The 18,094-nt window shown below is 47.3% G+C and overlaps 1 protein-coding gene across 2 annotated transcripts in view; it reads right to left on the bottom strand.

Annotated features, from left to right (window-relative positions):
- The window catches only part of LOC117214186 (protein FAM76A), a 45,480-nt gene that overhangs the window by 4,120 nt on the left and 23,266 nt on the right, over positions 1 to 18,094 (bottom strand). For both annotated transcript variants that reach the window (XR_004488797.1, XR_004488798.1), the window contains exon 7: positions 2,543 to 2,791. The gene's annotated coding sequence lies outside the window, so the exon portion shown is untranslated. The remainder of the gene's footprint in view (positions 1 to 2,542; positions 2,792 to 18,094) is intronic.

Below are 18,094 nucleotides of genomic sequence, written 5' to 3'. Positions count from 1 at the left end.
AACAAAGTGCGAAGGGAACCGATAACTCGAGCGTAATCCAGGTCGCGCTACCTTGTCCGTCGACCTTCCGCGGTATTCCTGCACAAGTCGGGATGATGTTCGTTGCCGACAGCAGGAACGACGTTACTGATGTTAACACGCGCAACAGCGACAAACTCATTCGATGCCAGCAAACGTAGCATCGAATTAAAAGTATTTCTAAGGATGTCATTGCCTTTTTCACTTTCAAAACAGCGTAACTCCCAAATCTATCGTCATCCTCCTATACTAAATCTCTATCCCTACTCCCAGTCTAGTGACAACTCATTCTCTCTCAAGAGTCAGAGTTAGCATAATTTTGACCGATTCACCGTACGATGTCTCATCGTGGAATAAAGATCCCAGTTACGGTGATATTTAATCGGTACAGCATTGAAGACAGTTCTGGCAATATCTGTAAGCACATTTAACCGAAAGTGTTCTTCTCAAACTTACTTTCTTCGTATCAAACTTATCTACAGATCTTTTTCTTCTAACTTATCGATCGTAAGCGACTACGTTCTTCTATCGTAATCGCAGCTCTTCGATCTTTACGTCACCGATAGGAACAGGGATGATCGCGTGGTCTCATCGATCCCTTGATCTCCGTTAACCGAGCTACCTTAAACGAAGGGCAGCCCGAGTTCTCCGTCGATCGGCATTCGGAATCCGAATCGCGAGTAACTCACGCCACTGGAATCGACCTCTCGCAGGAAGGGGATGAGAATACCGAAGAAGGAGAAAAGCCGAAGCTGCTGGAGGGGGTCAGGTCCGAGTGGAGGTGGCGAGGACGAGCAACACGCAACACGACACAGCCAGAAGCGAACGGAGACAAGACGAGGGAGGACGAGGATGGTGACGATGGTGTGTGACGATGGTGGCGGGGACGCGGTGGAGGTGGCAGGAAGAAGGACGAAGGAGAAGCGAAGGGAGACGATCGGAGGCAAGTCGAACGAAGACACAAGTTCATATCCAAGAAGATGTGGGACGATGGCCCGGAGTAACCTCCATCAAGGATGGACTTCCATCCACCGACCGCTGGGACGTACTATACATCCATACCTTTCCTCGCCAGTTATGCGAGGCTGGATAATCATCGTGTAGCGGGCGGCCCCGATCCTCATCTCCCAAACATCGAGTTCACGCGAAACGCTATTTGGATTTTCTACTTCCGAGTTTTCCTTTGTTCCTTCCGTTTGAACCCACGAACGAGCAATCGCGGCTCGTTCAACTAGTTTCCATCGATCACGGAATCGACTACGAAGAATAATGGAGTTAAATGCTTTAACCGAGAACGCTTGTTCGTGGAAGGATTTTGGAGAACGATGTATACCGATCGCAGTAGCGTGTAACGTGTATCCGTGATGGGAATATAGAGCGGAACAGGGCAGAAATATTCGTATCCCGGTGTGGGATTAATTTCTATTTTCAAGACAGTTTGGTAAGGAGCCCAAGATTATTGGACCTGAAAATGGTCGTTGATTGTCGCGCGAGCAGATCCTCGTACACGGTCGATGTACCGGTATCTTGATGGTTCACATGTCGATTGTAATTTGTTTATCGGCTGAAGGAGTTCGGGTGTCGGGGTGAACGGCCGTCGAGAAAGAAGTATCGTTGTTTTCTTTCAACGGCCGCCCGGAGCGGATAATGACGTCGACGAGCGGTCGGCCGTTTAGTCGAAATGTAGAACAGGAATCGTAGAAAACGAGGGAAATTCTTGTTTAATCTTTAGACCACCGATCCGTGCTGACTCGCTCCAAATTTGTAAGACGCGACTGAAAGTACGACGTTTCTCGTTAGCAATAGGGAACTCCGCTTCTGAAATTTCGTAGAATATTCGAAAGTGTATTGGTATCGCGTGACGTCGAACTCGCCGATGAACGATCGAAAGGAAAATGCTTCGACACGCCACAAACGGTAAGCAATGAATCATAAAGGTTCGAGGATGACGCGCGATCGAACTCGGATCTCGAACTTTCGCTAATTACACAACAAGAATGCTCCGAAACGCTTAGAATCTGCCTACGATCTATCGTTCCATCGTTCAAACATGTCTTTGTCCGTTATAAAACTCGTTCGTCATAAGAACGAGAATCACGTGTGACGCCGAAAAATCAAAAGTCAGGGACGCGATGACAAATGATTTCCTGACCAAAATCCGCCATCGTCGTAGAGCAGCGAAGAAAATGAAAAAAAAAATGATAAATAGCGAGCGTCCTAGTAACGGTGAGTCGTAGAATGTTGCGTAGAAAAGAACGTGTCGAAACAATTCCGTGGCATTCCGCGAGATGGTCAGGCCGACGAACCCCAGCGTGCGCGTCCATGCGAGCAGAAACGAACGCATACGCGTGAAAGTAATGGCGTTGCGCCAGTGTGCGTGCGATGTGCACGACTTATGTGCCTGCACCACGTCACATGACTTCGCCTTAACCCAGTGCCAGTGGCAGTTGCCCATGGAACGAGCGCTTTTTGGGTCTAGGTCTATCGAGGGCGTTCACCCCGCTTACGTTGTTAACACACTTACCATACCGCTCGACGAGGCCTCGCTACCACCGCCGCCGTCGTCGCCGCCGCCACCGCCGCCGCCACTGCCAGCCTCGCGGCTCGCTTCCACCGCGCGGCGGCCACCAACCCGCCAACCAGACGAAGAGAGTAACGTCTGCCTACGCCACTTTGACCTCCGGCCACGTGGTCAAGAGGCTTCACTTTTAATCGCGCTCCGCTCGGATCGACTCTGCTCCGGCCGGTTCGCTCCTGCCGCTTTGCACAGCGTCTGGAAATTAACAACCACGAGATTAATTCTCCCCTATGACTAAACATCGCAGGCAAATTTTTTTCTTTCTTTTAGGGGAACTGATGGATCGGATAACGGAGCTCGAGTTTTTGTTCCTTTCTCTCGCGTCAAACAGGTACTGGAAACGACCAAAGTCTGATCGGTGAATAGCGAGGGACGTTCGCGAAATTTTGTCGACGATTTTACGAGAGGTCATTGTCCGAGGACAGTGACGAGATCAGGACGTTCATCCCGTTCGCATTGTCACCGTAATAACACCGCGTCCATCTTCTCCAGGCAGACGAGAAAAATCCGACTACCTACGTCTCTTGGAAATCCGTCGCCTCCAGTGTTCGCTAAACAATAGAGTGACATTGTCACTCCGAAAATTATACTACTACGCTATCTTTGAACACCCGCCATCTATTCGAATCGAGCGTCGATCACAGTCGACGACTCGACGAACCTCTGCAAGCTCTTCGTTCATCCACCTCGAACGCTAATTGCAGCTGGTTCGATACGAATTCCGGTGTCGGAGAAGCGAGGTCGTTTTTCATCGGTCGAAACGAGCCTCGCTGGCGTCGATAACAGCAATCGAATCGATGCTCGGTTTTATCGGTTCCATTGAACCCAACGGTCCGCTCGGTCGTTTCACCTTCGCTTCGAACGGTCGCTTAACAGTACATCTTTCGGATGTAGATTTCCTCGTCGATGGCTGGAATGACGAAATTCACTCTCTCGCATGCGGGTCCCTATACGCTCGCCAGGCCACGCCACGGTACTTTCGTTACCGTCGAATGGAAAAGTTCCCTAAACGCAATCGGGACAAAACGACTCGGCGTTACCGTTAGTCCTCGCGGTGATCGTGCCTCTTACTCGTCGTTCGTTCGAAGGCGGCCGCACCTTGGCACGAAGATAGAGGGTGAAAGCCCTACGAAACCATTCGACATGAATGAACGTGTTTGTTTCGAAAACCGTGATCGTTATCGCGTTCGATGACCGGAAGAGCTCTATGCGTTCAAACCAATAAAGATTGCTCTCGCTGGGACAAATTTCTCAGATACTCGAAAAGTCTGTCATCGATGAAAGTTGTATCTTGTTCGAAGAAGGTTATTGGTCTTTGCATACATTTAAAAATATATACCTAGCGTTGAAAAAAACGTTGACCTTCGAATATTTATCTTGAAGTTTCATATCTAAAAATAATTTCAAGCGAACGACCTCACTCCTACGACCATTTTTCTCAACTTACCTCATCCTCTAACGCGCGATCGTTGAAAAACGGCCGACAAACGACAATAGAGTCTGGAACGTTCGAAATTTCGTTGTGGTGATCGTCGTGACTAGAAGGTCCTCTCGTCTCTTCTAGCACGGCGACTATCGTCGGACTCTCTCGTCGCGTATGCGTGCCGCGTACCGGGTGCTCGATGCACATGCACATGTACACACAAGCCCGTGTACACATAGACAAACGCTCGCGCCGTTCAGGAACTGCGATGCGTGACCTAGTGCCGTTGCGCCGTTCTACCTTCGAACTAGGTCTTCCTCGTTCCCAACTAAGTCCGTGCGGCCAACGACGTCGAGAATGCACCGGCGCATCGGGCCCGTCATCTTTCTAATCTTTTGCGATACACCTGCACCGCTATTCGTTCATCTTTCTGTTTAATTCGTAAATGTTCCTTCGAACATTTTTGGTTCGAACGGTTAGGTCTCTGTTTAATCAGCCATTGCGAGAAAGCTTGGAATTCGTGGAACTTTCGGTGGACCTAAGATGGTCGTAGAATGCGAGAACGTTGCGCAACCTAAGAGATTAAACCACCTCTATTCGTAGTTTCCGGAGAAATTAATCTTCTCGAGTGAACAAGGTAATATGCTTTGGGTTTCGTCGAGCGATGATTCGCTGAAAGACGTAATAGCTTGTAACGTCGTCGGTTAGTGCTTCGTTAGTATGACAATTTGTTATCTTCCTCTGCAATAATAAGTTAGCAACAATTTTTACGCTAAGTCCTGCCAATCGTCCGTTCTAATTAATCGAGCATTCTAAACTCTGCAGGAACGATCCGGACAAAACCGTACGCCGAGACTTTCTCACCGAAGAGGGAGTTTCGTTTCAGTCGCAAGAATTCGACCGTACCGCAAGCGGGCCCGGTCGAAATCGACGATTACGTAAGGCGATACGTTGTCCTGTATTCCCCTATGGGGAACGTAATCGTTTCGGGGCCCCGTTAGAAGCGGATTTGTTTACGTACGGGGACAAACACCTGCGAGAATGGCGGAGGGAACAGTAAGCGAGTCATTCCATAGGAGCTTGGCCAGGTATAAGAACGAAATGCGGTGACGTCGGGTCAATGCCTCGTATACGGAGCAGCATACGACTCGCCGACTTTCCGTATATGCCCAGAAACCACGGCTGAGATTCGTGCTCGAGCCAGATAGCGATAAAAACGAATGTGTCACGGGAGAATTCCCTTTTCAAAGCGGAATCGCGCGATCACCTTGCGCGCCCCCATTCTCACCCCGAAACGGATACCGCTTCGACAACCTACGATCGATCCGATCGCCAATGTCTCGTCAGCTTGTTCGTCGCATTGCTCGGTGCTTCGATTCGATCATTCGCGATAACGTCTTACAGCAGCGTTTCATCCGCGAATATTCAAAATCGTTGCACGATAGGAATTGAATCGAACTAGGAGCTGATGATCGATGTCGTTGCTCTTTTTCCTAGAACACGTACGTTCTTAGGTTGTCGAATATTTCTGTGGGTCACGTTGTTGCCGTTATAATAGCGTGGTCAAACGATCATATACAAAAATGTTAAAAGACGTATTTTTTTTGCGCGGCATCAACGCCAATTTAGATCTTGCGTCACGTAGCACGCGTTTCCTGTGCGCGATCGAACGAGCAACGCGGAGGAGGATCGTTGTGTATTCGTATACGTATGTTGCTTAGTTAGTTACGAAATAGCACGACAATAACGCGATCGTCGATATGAGATAAATGGGAAGCTTAGTCACCGGCGGCTACGAATTCGACAGGTTAAAAGTTTCAGGGTCGGGCTTTTAACCTCGAGCATTGAACTCCGTGCAAAAAATGACTTGCCGACTAGAATAGACCACTGATTCTTTTCGTTTTTTTTACCAAGGATCTGTGGTTTCCTGGGCTTCGCGCAGGATCGCTCGATGAAAATCGGTATCATACAGGATGGTGATTTTTGTAACCCTTGGAAATTTTTCGCGATGCAAAAACTTCCGCGTTGCGTGCGCTTTGCATACAATCGGTAACGCGATTCCAACGGTCGGTCGAGAGGAACCGGTTGTTAAAAATGTGATAAACCGGTCGCCAAAGCGGCGAAAAAAATCGTTGAACCGTAACCCCGCGCTTTTTTTCAACGGGCGCGAATGTTTCTCATCGGAGTTTCTCGAATCCATGTTGGGAAAACGAAAGATCGCAAGAGGCAGACCTTCGCCCGGTTAATTAAATGCTCGAATGTTGCGCTTAGAACGAATTATGACGTATAGTTTTTCAGGGAAACGTTAGGTCTATTCCACTGACGCAATATTATTTAAGATTAAAAATTTAGTCGTATTTCGGGCCAACCAAGAAGCTACAACTTTTAAAAGAAGCGAGTCAAATAGAGGAAGAAGAAAAAATAACGGGACAGATGACCGTGAGGGAAAGCAAAAGGGTTTTGATAACGACAGACCCGATTCAATTTCATAGTGCCGATCCGATTGATATTCGATAATTGCTCATAAGTTCGCTATTATCGAATACGAATTTGCGATTAACTGATACATAGGTATACACGATTGAATTTAATCGTAAAAGTTATCTCTGCCAGACACAGAACGATGAAAGGCTTGTCAAGTGCGAGGCGTCGATACCGTTCGATTCGCGGTCAAAGCCATCGCTAGGGACAGCCTCGAGGAAGCAGAGCGGTCGTCGACCCCTGAAAATACTCTTACGCATTGTGTGCCACTTCACTTCTGAGCGGTCTCGAGGCGAGCGAGGACGAAGAACGAGCGAGCGAGCGGCGGCGTCCCTCGCTCGAGGCAAGCGAGGACGAACCTCGATGTTTCCGACTTGGTGTTACATTATGGCTCACCCTAGGATTCCACGCAGCTCTCTACCCACTCCCCGATCCCCTCCCTCTACCACCAACGCCTCCTCCCTTTCGACTTTTTCCTCCTCTTCCATCTCGCGCTTCTCTTCTTCTACTTCTACTTCATCTTCTTCTTCTTCTTCTTCTTCTTCTTCTTCTTCTTCCTCTTCTTTCGTTTCTCCTTTCAATTCGATTCGCGACTCAGACCCAAAGCTAACAGTACTCCCGTGCCTAGCCTAGCCAGACGTTGAGACCGTCAGGGACGTACCGCTCGAATTTCTGGGCCCAAACGAAAACGAGTCAGCCAGCCTCGAGTAACGTTAACACAATTTTCTCCCCTCACCTCCAGGCTCGTTCCCTTTCGAGCGTCGACATTTCGATGACTTTCCCAGACCAAGTCTTGTTTCTCTCATTTGATAGCTCTGAGATTTGTACAGGGGATTATAGAGTTTCGTTAGAAAACCGAAAAAGAGGAGGAGAGCGGTGTCAAGTGCCATTGTGCATTAGTTTACGCGTGGGTATTTCGGTAGCGAAGGCCACGATAGAGAGACATTTCTCAGAATACGCGGTTGTTAAATTAAGCAGCTGGCGCGAGGACGTTTCAAGGATAGAGCTGTCCATCGAGTATTCAAGGTTCTCGTGGGTTATTGGACCTTCGCTCCATGGAAACGGATTAAAATTTCTAAATCGAGGATCCCGTTGCGGATCGAACAGTCGTCGGCAGGAAGCGTTACCGTACAAGCAGGGAAAGTGTCGAATAACTCGAGGAAAAAGTCTGGAAGAAATCCGTTTGTCGAAATTTATAACGCTGTAATTCTACAGAGCGTTTAGACGTAATATTCGATGATTGTTGGCTCTTCTTATCTTGAAACGGACACGCGGCTTGATTGCAAATCTTCGAGCTGTCATCCGCACTAATCGTTGAACGTTCTTATCGCGTTCGAAAACAGTGGCAATTTCGAGCGCGTAATTACACTTTGCGCGGAGACGACATTAGTCTTGCAATGTAGGTGAAATAGATTTTCCAGCTAACGGAATCAATTGGGAATACTTTCTTTAGTCGATTTCATCGTTCATCCTGATACACATAATCCACGGAGGAACGTGAAAAGGAAAAAGCATCGTTCCTTGGTGCTGTATAACGTTAACCGTGCAAATCTCTAACATCGATGTTGGAAAGTTTTCATTGAATCTAGAGCTGCTAGAGCTAGCAAAGTTTATACACTTTCCTGGTTTCACAGTGGATCGTTGAATCGTTCGAGTTAATTACTGTTCGAAGCAGCAGTGGCGGCGGTAATGCCGTGCAGAATTCGAGGCAAGAAGAGAGGCATCTGGCCGATGTAGGTGAAGTTTCTAATGCGGAGTCCCGGTGAGGAGAAGCGCCGCGGCGCGATGCAACGTACACGTATACACAGTCAAGACAAGACCACCTCCACCTCTATGGAAAGAAGTAAACTAGTGCATCCCGGTGCGCGGTGCACGCAACCACGATGTAAGAGAGTATTTTCAGGGGTTAACGAACTCGCAACGGACATCTCTCGCCGGCCGTGTCATACTTTGTGCTTCTGAACCACGTTTAGCGCGATATCAGGGGAAAATCGTCGATTTTTCTTCCGATTCCGCGAACGTGATTTCAATTTGAGCTCAGTTCGAAAGTCGATCCGCGGCCGGCACGCTTTTTCGCGCGTTTTAACCTTTTACTTTTCAACGTTATCGATTTTTCCGACGATTCCTTTTTTTTTTACGGAAAAGGAAACGTTAAGAAGCACTTTGCAAAATTAGACAACGACGACGATATATGTAAACGAAAAACCTAGAGAAAAGTAAATTCCTTGCACGAAGATTCTATGTATATAGGAAGAGTCTATGACATAGATCGGAGAATGCGCTTCCGGTAGAAGAGTGGTGAAACGCGTTATTGGCCTTCCGGCGTCTCGGCGAGCGGAAGCGACGGTGGCGGGAAGCGCAAGGTGAAGGTAAAGGTAACGCCGCAACGTCGAAGGTACGCCGAGAAAAGTGGCGATTTAACGTGATCACGGCGGCTCGGTACGCAGCTCGGTAACGACGAGCTAGCTAAGTAGTGCAAGCGTAAGAGTGCTCGATGCTAGAGGTCAGTAACCACTTGCGAACGCTCCACTCCGTTCCGTTCCGTTCCGGTTACCCGCTCCGCGCGGTACGACCGATCGCTCTTTTCCTCCAGAGATTATCCAGAGATAGAATTTTTTGTTCTGCTCGCTTCCAAGAAATAAATCTTAACATTTTGAAATAATACAAACTCTTAATAAGCTGCTAATCCTTCTAAAATTACACAGTATTCGTAAAACGTCGAGTAATTTTTCCACGCCGGTGCTGCGATGGGAAATCAATTTCGTTGTCTTTAGTATTACGCGTCTAACGGGCAAAGGACATAACATAAAAACAGTGCCCGTGAAGTTTACGACAAGCGCGACGGAGGAAACCCGATAGCAGATTTTCATGGAGCGCTGTTCGATGCGACGATCGAGTATCTTGATCGACGATCTTGGAGCATAATCCTAACGACGCGGTATATTTACCTCGAAGACAATTCACCTTCGTCGCTTCTATCGTGCGTTAGCTCGTCCCTTCTGTCCACCGCAGCATCGTGCATTTTAATCGGACGTTGCTTAGAAAGACGCTCCCATCATAGACATTCTAAGCTCGATAGAAATCCTTCGCGACGACGAACGAAAAAAATGAACGCGACTAACCAATGGGAGTAATTCGACAGGACACGGTCGATCGATCTCGGCATCGTTTCGCGGTGTGGTTGTTTCCAAGCATACGCGGTATTATGTAAAAGTGGCCGCATCCTATCGTTCTTCGTTATCACCGCCATTTCCTCTTCTCGTCGTATCCGTCTTTCTCGATTTCACGTTTCTCTTGCGTTTCGAATCCTCGAGAGGAGGACGATCAACATGGAAAATAATTCATTCACGGTCATTCTCTGGTGATCGCGCGCTTGCCCTCGTCGTTACTTTCAATCGACTTTCAAATTTACGATTACACAGACGGAAACACCGATGCAACGCATCAAACGTATTATTCGATCGGCGAGGCCCTCTTACGCAACGCGTTAAAGGTTGATAAATCGACATGGTTGTCGAGGGTCTCGTATTTCTCGACGGAGCCGCGCCATCACGTGGCATTGGAGCTCGGAGACTTTAACGCCCGGAAAGACGATTCACAGTGAACGCACGCGGCATAGCGCGCGGGCCATTCGCGCTACCATCTTTTTTCCTACTTTTCCGCTCGTTGATCCGCTCGCAGAAGCGCGGTTATCGAAGTGGACGATAATCGAACGGGCAATGCAACGATTAAAGGTACGATGACAGAAGAGTAGAGCTTGCAACGGTAGCGAGGTTGCGCGATAATTATCACGGTGGCGAAGAAAGGAAGTGGCGAAATCGATCCGCGACTTTTTCCACGATCATCAACACCAGATTCCCCGTCGTCGCTCCTCGGCCGTTAAGAACGAAGCCGAAGAAACGCGAAAAGAAAACGAGTGGCGGCTGATAGCTCGGATTTCCGAAGGTCAGTAACCAGGAGCAAGAAACACGGAAGAGACAACCCAGCGTAAAAACGGCACGTCGATTGAAATTATATAATTAACCGATCGCCGATTCCAGCCGCCTTTAAGAGACGTTTCTTTTTGCGTGACTCCATACCTTCCACGGCTGTCGTTCCATTTAACGCTATCTTCGACTTGTGGACTCAAACCCCTTTCGAAGGAAAATAAAAAAGGGAAAAGAAGAAACAGTGGGAACGACGTTCTTCGCTTTCGAGGCGGCTAACTCGAGTTTCCCAAAAGTTGTGAGAATATTCGAGAGCGTGACAATGGAGAATCAAACCCCCTGTTTCGACCTGCTGATTTGGCTCCACCAGATTACCCTTGACCGTCTTCCTGATCGCGGTGAAAAGATGGATTAGAGTGGAAAGCTCGGAGGTTGAAAAGACGTGTATACGCCTGGGTCCTCCGGCTCGTATTTTCGGAGGTCAGTAACCAGAAGAGAAAGAAGACACGGTTGCGCGCTCGTTCGCGAAGGGAGACGGAAGAAGCGAGACCTACGCGCGTGTACGGCCACGTCTTGGGGAGGGAAGGCGCGTCGAGAAAAACAGAGAGAAAGAGAGCGAGCAAATGAAAAAAGAGGCGAAGAGAGCGGGGCTACTCGATGGCCGAGGCGATGAACAGAGAAGAGGAGCACAGAATAGAAAGAGAGAAGAAGCAGAGAGAAGGCTACCGCCTTCTCGCTGAGGAGAACTCGGAGCGAAGCCGAGCTGTGCCGAGCCGAACGAAGGGGGTGGGGAAGAGTACCGTTGGTTCTGTCGATGGGGAATACTGAACCGAACGAACGAAACGTACCGGCTGCACCGCGTCCTCTGCACTGTCGAGGAACGAGCCGAGAATCCAAGGAAAGAAAGGAAGGAGAGAACGAGGAAAGAGTCAGGCAGAAGAAAGAACGAATCGAAGGAAGGAGGTTCGTCGGTGCCGCCGCTTGCTGCTCGCGCTTCTCGAACTCGCGCGGTCGAGAAAGACGAAGAGGGTTCGAGGGGCCGGTTAGAGTGTAGGAACGGGAAGAGAATCGAAGAGAAGGGAACAGAGAGAAAAGAAGCGAAGTGAGACTACTCGTCGAGTCGAGGCGAGCGGAGCCGGCCTCCTCTTCCTTCCTCGCTACCCGTCCTCCGTCAGTCCTCCCGGCGACGCACACGAACGCGCCACGGTAACGTGGTTACGTTAGTGCGTACACGCGCACACCGCGATTCGTACACAAGGAGACACCTAGACTCACCTTACCCACCGTACTCGTCAGTTCGTACCACGCGGCTTCGCACGGTGTACACGACCGTACGTCAAGGACGAGGCAGTCCTCTTCGCCAAGGAGCGAGGAGAGGTCCTCCGCGCGTGATTCCGATCGCTTCTTCAACGCGCTTAGTTCTTCCGCGCTACCGCCTGTCTTCCTCTGTTTAACGCGCGCTCGGACCTTCGCGAGAAATCCTGCGAGGTTAGTGACGAAGCCACGAACAGGTCGGACCACGAAGATCGAGCGTATCGTCGATAAGGGAGAGAACACGGCAGCGACGTTCTGTCGTTATTTTCGAGTTGTTCCACTCACAGGGAACTTCCTCTTCTGGGACGTCAAAAAGATCGGGAGGAAATTGAGACTACGTCGAGAGCAGTGCCGGCAAAAGCAGTTGAAAAACTCGGTTCAAGTTTGTTTGTTCGTCGGGAACGAGAATCGAGTCGATGAGATCGACTCGGTTCGCCAAAGTTTCGCGCGTAGACGCTAGTGACCGCTGACGGACCACATTACGACCTGAAGATATGTCAGTGACTTTGACTTGTGAACTTTGACAGTTTACCGTGGTTGTGTCAGGATTCGCCGGCTTCCAGGGAAACGTCTAAGGTGAGTGACGAGTCCTCCTATTCAGCTGGTATACGATGTCTTAAATTTCAAAGCAACCCCCTGGTCCGAGTAATGTTTCACGCGTAACAATCCTTACAACAAACACGTTCGCGCTTGTTTACTATAAAAGTAGGCGCGCGCCCCCTCCTAATCATTCTAAAAGAAGCGGTCAATTTTCTGGAGAGTTCCGGAGAACACGCGGTGACCTGACATAGTTTTACCGCTAAACGGAGCAAAATTGTTACGAGGAAAGTTGCGAATCCGATACCGTACAACCACACTCCGCTAGTAAAAATTAATCGAAGAATGGAATAAATGGTATCGAGCAATTCTAAACGACGTGTAAGATTCCTTTTCTAATCGTTGCCAGCAAATTCCACGTGTAATCGATGGCTTAACTACGATGGAGCAATAAAATAGCATGGAGTATGTTACTTCAAACGGTTGAGACCCTTTAGTGCGCGAGTTACGTCATAGAAGGAGCTCTTCGAATACAGAAAGTGTTTCTTCACGCTCGGTTCTTTGAGAGCCTTGGCCCTAACGGTACCAGGACCAAAGTTAAAGCCTGGAAAAAAAGAGAACGGTAATAACGCAATCCGTGCTTCGTTCCCGAGTGCATTGTTCGCGATTCACCTTGTCTTACAGATTCGCATCGTATAAGCTTCGTCGATCCAGAATAATCGTGTTATTTTTGTTGATCTGTCGTTACTGTTTTATTTTTCCTACTTTTCCATTGAAAAAATCCATCGAGTTTCAACGACAAATAGAAAAGCAAATATTTGCTTTAAATTAAAAGCGATCACCATGTCTGTAATTTAGACTCCATCCATGTGCGCCGATCGACATTCGAAGATTAACGTAAATTTACACCGAACATGAACAAATCGAGTTATCGTTCTTTGTAATCGGAAGACGTTTGTTCATTATCGAACAGTTGGTAAACGATTCGGCTACCTCGAAAGTATCAAACAGCGAAACGAGTATAAAGAAACACCGTTAAACGCGCGTATTTCCTAATATGACATAACGGTGCACCGTTGGTCTCTTCTTCCTCCACTCGTCTGCTCGAAAATCTGTCGATCCTTGAGGAATCGCGCGTTTCCGTTCTTCACTTGTACTCCACTATACTTCGTGGAAACAGGAATGACGAGCGATAAGATTCGTTAAAAGTGTGAAAGGAAAACCAAAGATATCGAAATGAACGTAACGTCCAATCAAGCAACAGCTTGAATCAACTGGAACTAAGTTCCGCTAAACTAGGGCTCCATCGGGTGAACGTCGGGATATTTAAACGAGACATAAACGGTGCGAAAGGAATCGATTTCTGCCACGTTACAAGATAAGTGGTTTTCGATTTTGAGAATGGCACGCCGTAGGAGAGGATAATGACGCTCGCAGGTGCCTACTAATGTGACATAACGGTATCCGCAGACCGCGGTTCGTAGCCGCGGTCATTGCAAACTCGCGTGTATGTAATCATTTTGGGGTGGGGGACGGGGGCGGTCGATTTATTGGAACGGTCGTTGCACCTTTCAAACGGGCCACTCGACGAAGGGGTCCTTTTCCAATGATTACAGCGTATCTGACACTCGTGGCAGAGAGAATAAAGGGAAAAATCTGTTTAATCCGACAGAAGAAACGCAAACATTTGTAAAAATTCGAAAAAGATAGAAATTCAAAGATTCAAATGAAAAAATTTGAATTTACGTACAAAATAGCGAAATAATGTAACTGAATTTGAAGATCAGATTAATATTATAAGGTTCTTTTTTAAGATACTTCGATCTTGTCATAATCTAATTAGTACAAGGCAGAAGCAGTGTCGCTTTCTCCGTCTTTAAAAAAAAAAATCAAGGGTGGTCGATGACCGTGTCGTTCGTAGGCCTAGCCTAGATTCGTTCGCCGCGGGCGAGCGGCGAGGCTGAAAGTACCGTAGCGCCATTTTCCATGCAAAAATTGCGCTTGTCCTGCGATTCCGCGATAATACATACGCCGAACCGTAAAGTATTACGCGCTACCGTAACGATGACCGTCCGGTATATACACGGTGTCCCGTTCCACGCATTTCACGGTTCTGTTATTAATTATCGCGCATTCGCACATTTGTCTACACGCCCCTCGATCCTTTCGTAAAATCTTTTCAAGTGATCTTTCTGCCGTTTTCCTTGCGATCCTTACAAGATCGTCTATTAGATTACAAGAAGTTCATAGAAACATTTAAACAAAAATGACTGCGTTCACAATTTGTATTTTTGCTCCAAAATGTACTTAGAGATATTTTCTCCGCCGTTTCTTACACCGATTCTGCAACGATAATTTAACGTGCACCTCCGATTCCTCAAATTTCACGCCCCATCGTCGCAATTAATCGACCTCGTGTCGTTATCAAACAGCGAATTTATCGCGATTATCAAAGTCATTATTTTTATCGCTGTTGCGGTTATTATTATCGAGAAGGTGCGTAGGACCGGTTAAAAGCGAGGTGCGCGAGTCTGCGTGAATGCGCCCCGCTATAAAGGCCATTATACTCACTTCCTCATTCTCACTTACCCTGTTCTTCGCAAGAATTTACCGCGATAAAGTTCGCGGTGGCAGCGGCGCGTAAATCTTCCATAAAAATATCGTAAAATTCCTTCGTTGCCGCCGGATTCCAAGGTCAACCGGGAAAAAATAAACACATTCGTATTCCGAGGGAAACACCATTAGCACGAACCGCGGTACTTCACATCCTGCGTACACCGAAGTACGTATTCATTCTGAAACGTTTTATCGTTCGAAGGAAGATTGTCCCGGAGCAACGAGATATCGAGGGAGAGAAAGAGAAAAATTATCGTAACTTTCTGGCCGTGCTCGGTGCACCGAAAAAGCCTAAAGTATCACGGATCCTGCAGAGGCACGTATCATATACCGGGTGACTCGTTTCGAGACAACGTCGAACGTAAATGTGAATGGCGTGTGTACACGAGCAGGGGGTCTCGAGTGAGTCTAGCGCAAAAAGCCAATAACCGCCCTACATCGATCCTGTATTATCGAAAAAACAACTACTACTACTACTACTACTGCTACTACTACTACTACTACTACTACCACCACTACCACCACTACTACCACTACCACTACTACTACCACTACCACTACTACTACTATTACTACTACTACTACTACTACTACTGCTACTACTGCTACTACTGCTACTACTACTGCTACTACTACTACACTACTATATCGCGAAATACACGTTAAATTGGATCCGATAAAAATGCAAAAAATAGCAAAAGACACGGAGGCTGAAAAATTTCGGAAAATCGAAGATAAAGAGAAATCAATTAAAACTCGTTGTGATTAGCAAGAACGAGCGATAGGAAGTATAGCAGAACATTCAACGGAGCGCATTAAGTTCGATCGATCGAATGATCACAATTGGATGGTAAATAAAGGTAGCAAAAATGAGTCGGTTCGATGATCGAGTAGTGAAGAAGGCCGAAGTATCACGAGGAACGGTGAGCCACGTAAAGCTACGTACCGGGTGTTCACATCGCGCAGAAGCGCGACTGGTTAAAGAGAAGGAGGAAGGTTCGAGCTTGCACGTATATAGGAGGCTCGCGAGCCGAGCACCAGGAGTCAATGACCGTTCTACATTGACGCGTTGCGCCGGCCCGAGTGCCGGCTGAGTTGAGTAAAGTCACGGCCAGCCATCAGCCGTGAGATTCCCTCCCTTCGCTTCGCTTTGCTTCGCTATAGCCTTGCTCTACCTGTCGACAGCCCCGAGCTACTCTCGAGTACGATCAAAACATACTTTTCCTAAGCAGAGTCACTTCCGTTCCGACTACTTTTCTATTTATTTCCTTTCGCACACTCAAATTTTTATATTACACGCGCACGATATCGATTAAGAGTCGTTTACACGCTATAGAATTTTAAAACACCGTTGGGTTCAGCTCGGTTTAGGTCGTTGATCGATTATCGATTGATCGAGTTAAATTTAGATACTCGATTTCAAAAGTATTCATCTAAAATACGATTTGGTATTTGAGATAAATTTTTGTTACTTCACCAGGCTTTATCGTCCTTCCAATTGAATTTAAATTGTTCGAGTCGAGCACGATGAAGATTATAGTTTACATCGAAAAAGGAAAAAGACAAATCGGTTGCGTGGTCAGAACGCGGCAGCTGATGGGCTATCTGGAAAGAGCGTAAAACAGGAAGTTGTTCGATAGGAAGATGTACGAACAGAATTCGATCGCGAACAAGTTTAACGCGATTCTGACACGATTTTATATCATTTTCCGGGTGTCACCTCCAGATGGTAATTACGTATGCAGGCTAAATTTAGTGTCGAAGGCTGAGCTATCCTTGACTCTCTCACCGGTAATAAACGCGCTTTACTATCGCCAAGCTACTAGAGAAGGTACACTTACCTAGAAAAGATACCACGTAAAATTTCCATTTTCTCAAGTACCCGCGAACGACTTTGAATAAGCAGCGAAGTAACGATCGCCGCGGAGCAAGTATGCCAATTTGCAATTCAAAACGACCATGCGGTTAACTTCTAATTTCTTCTTGATACCGTGGACGATTCATCAGAACGATTTTCAGCGCTGTTACAATGCTTCTCGTTTCCTTTGACATTCACCTGCCGTTAGATTCTCTTATTTTCTTTCCTTTTTTTCCCCTCGAAAAGAAACTCGGAGAAACTTTACCGAACGATGTTGATAATACCATCTTAATTAACTTTGATCCTTGAATGAACGTACGAATGGAAATTATTTCGTTTCATTCGGGCCACTCGAAACGCATTAAACCGGTAATATGCAGCAGGCAAGAGCGAGCGAGCGGACGAGCGGGTGAGCGCACTCGTTGGTTATATAAGGTGAAAGGGCGACTGACATTGACATTGAAGTTCGTGCTATTCAATGCGGAAACGGACAAACTCCGTTATTTAATCTCTTTCACAACGATTACGAGGGAACGTTTTATCGGCCGGAGGTATCGACCGGAAGCGCAAATGCGTGTTACGTGTTTCGTCGAACGAGCTCGGCTAGAATTCTCGCGGTGCGTAGCAAAATATCAATTTCTCCTGTCTTACAAGCTACTACTACAGGTACTTCCGGTAATTATATATATCTTCTCTCTTCTGTAGTTTTTACGTGTCATTCTTAACGTTGCCATGACAACGATTTGGTCAAAATTCGAAAAATATCAAACGAACGTACTCTCCGATCAACGTTAACGCTGCTTCTATCTTTCGTACGTTTCATTAGAACGCGATGTTTCCGTTGATCCTCGAGGAGTAGCTCGAACGAGATATAGGAGTACCTGACCTGCCTTACACCACGCAGTCGAGCACAATACCCGAATAACCGACGCTCTTATCTGGCTACGACAATTTCTCCAACGGTGTACCGCAGGTCCGTACTTGGTGACGTGCCACCCGCTTATCAGGATCGTCTCGCAAATTCCGATGCTGATAATCCTGCGTATTCCCCTCTTAACGAAACTTATTTCATAACATTTTGGCGTAAATTGTCAACGATTACCAGAGAGATCACCATCCTTCATTTTCACTTTTTATCGTTGAACGCGGCGCGTGCAAAGGTCCATCCCGAAACACATACGAGTTTTCGTTCGACTCTTCGTGTTCTGAGCTGGTCAATGCAGGCAATAAAGCGGCAAACAAGCACTCAGACCGCGTATGCCGAACAAGAATTAATTTTATCAGAACGCAAATGTCCCTCCATCGTGATTGCTTCCACGAAATGGGTTACATGGGCAAAAGAG

This window comes from Bombus bifarius, unplaced genomic scaffold (assembly GCF_011952205.1).
Source record: "Bombus bifarius isolate JDL3187 unplaced genomic scaffold, Bbif_JDL3187 scf7180000009200, whole genome shotgun sequence".
Classification (NCBI taxonomy): domain Eukaryota; kingdom Metazoa; phylum Arthropoda; class Insecta; order Hymenoptera; family Apidae; genus Bombus; species Bombus bifarius.
This window is presented reverse-complemented; position numbering and strand designations above follow the sequence as displayed.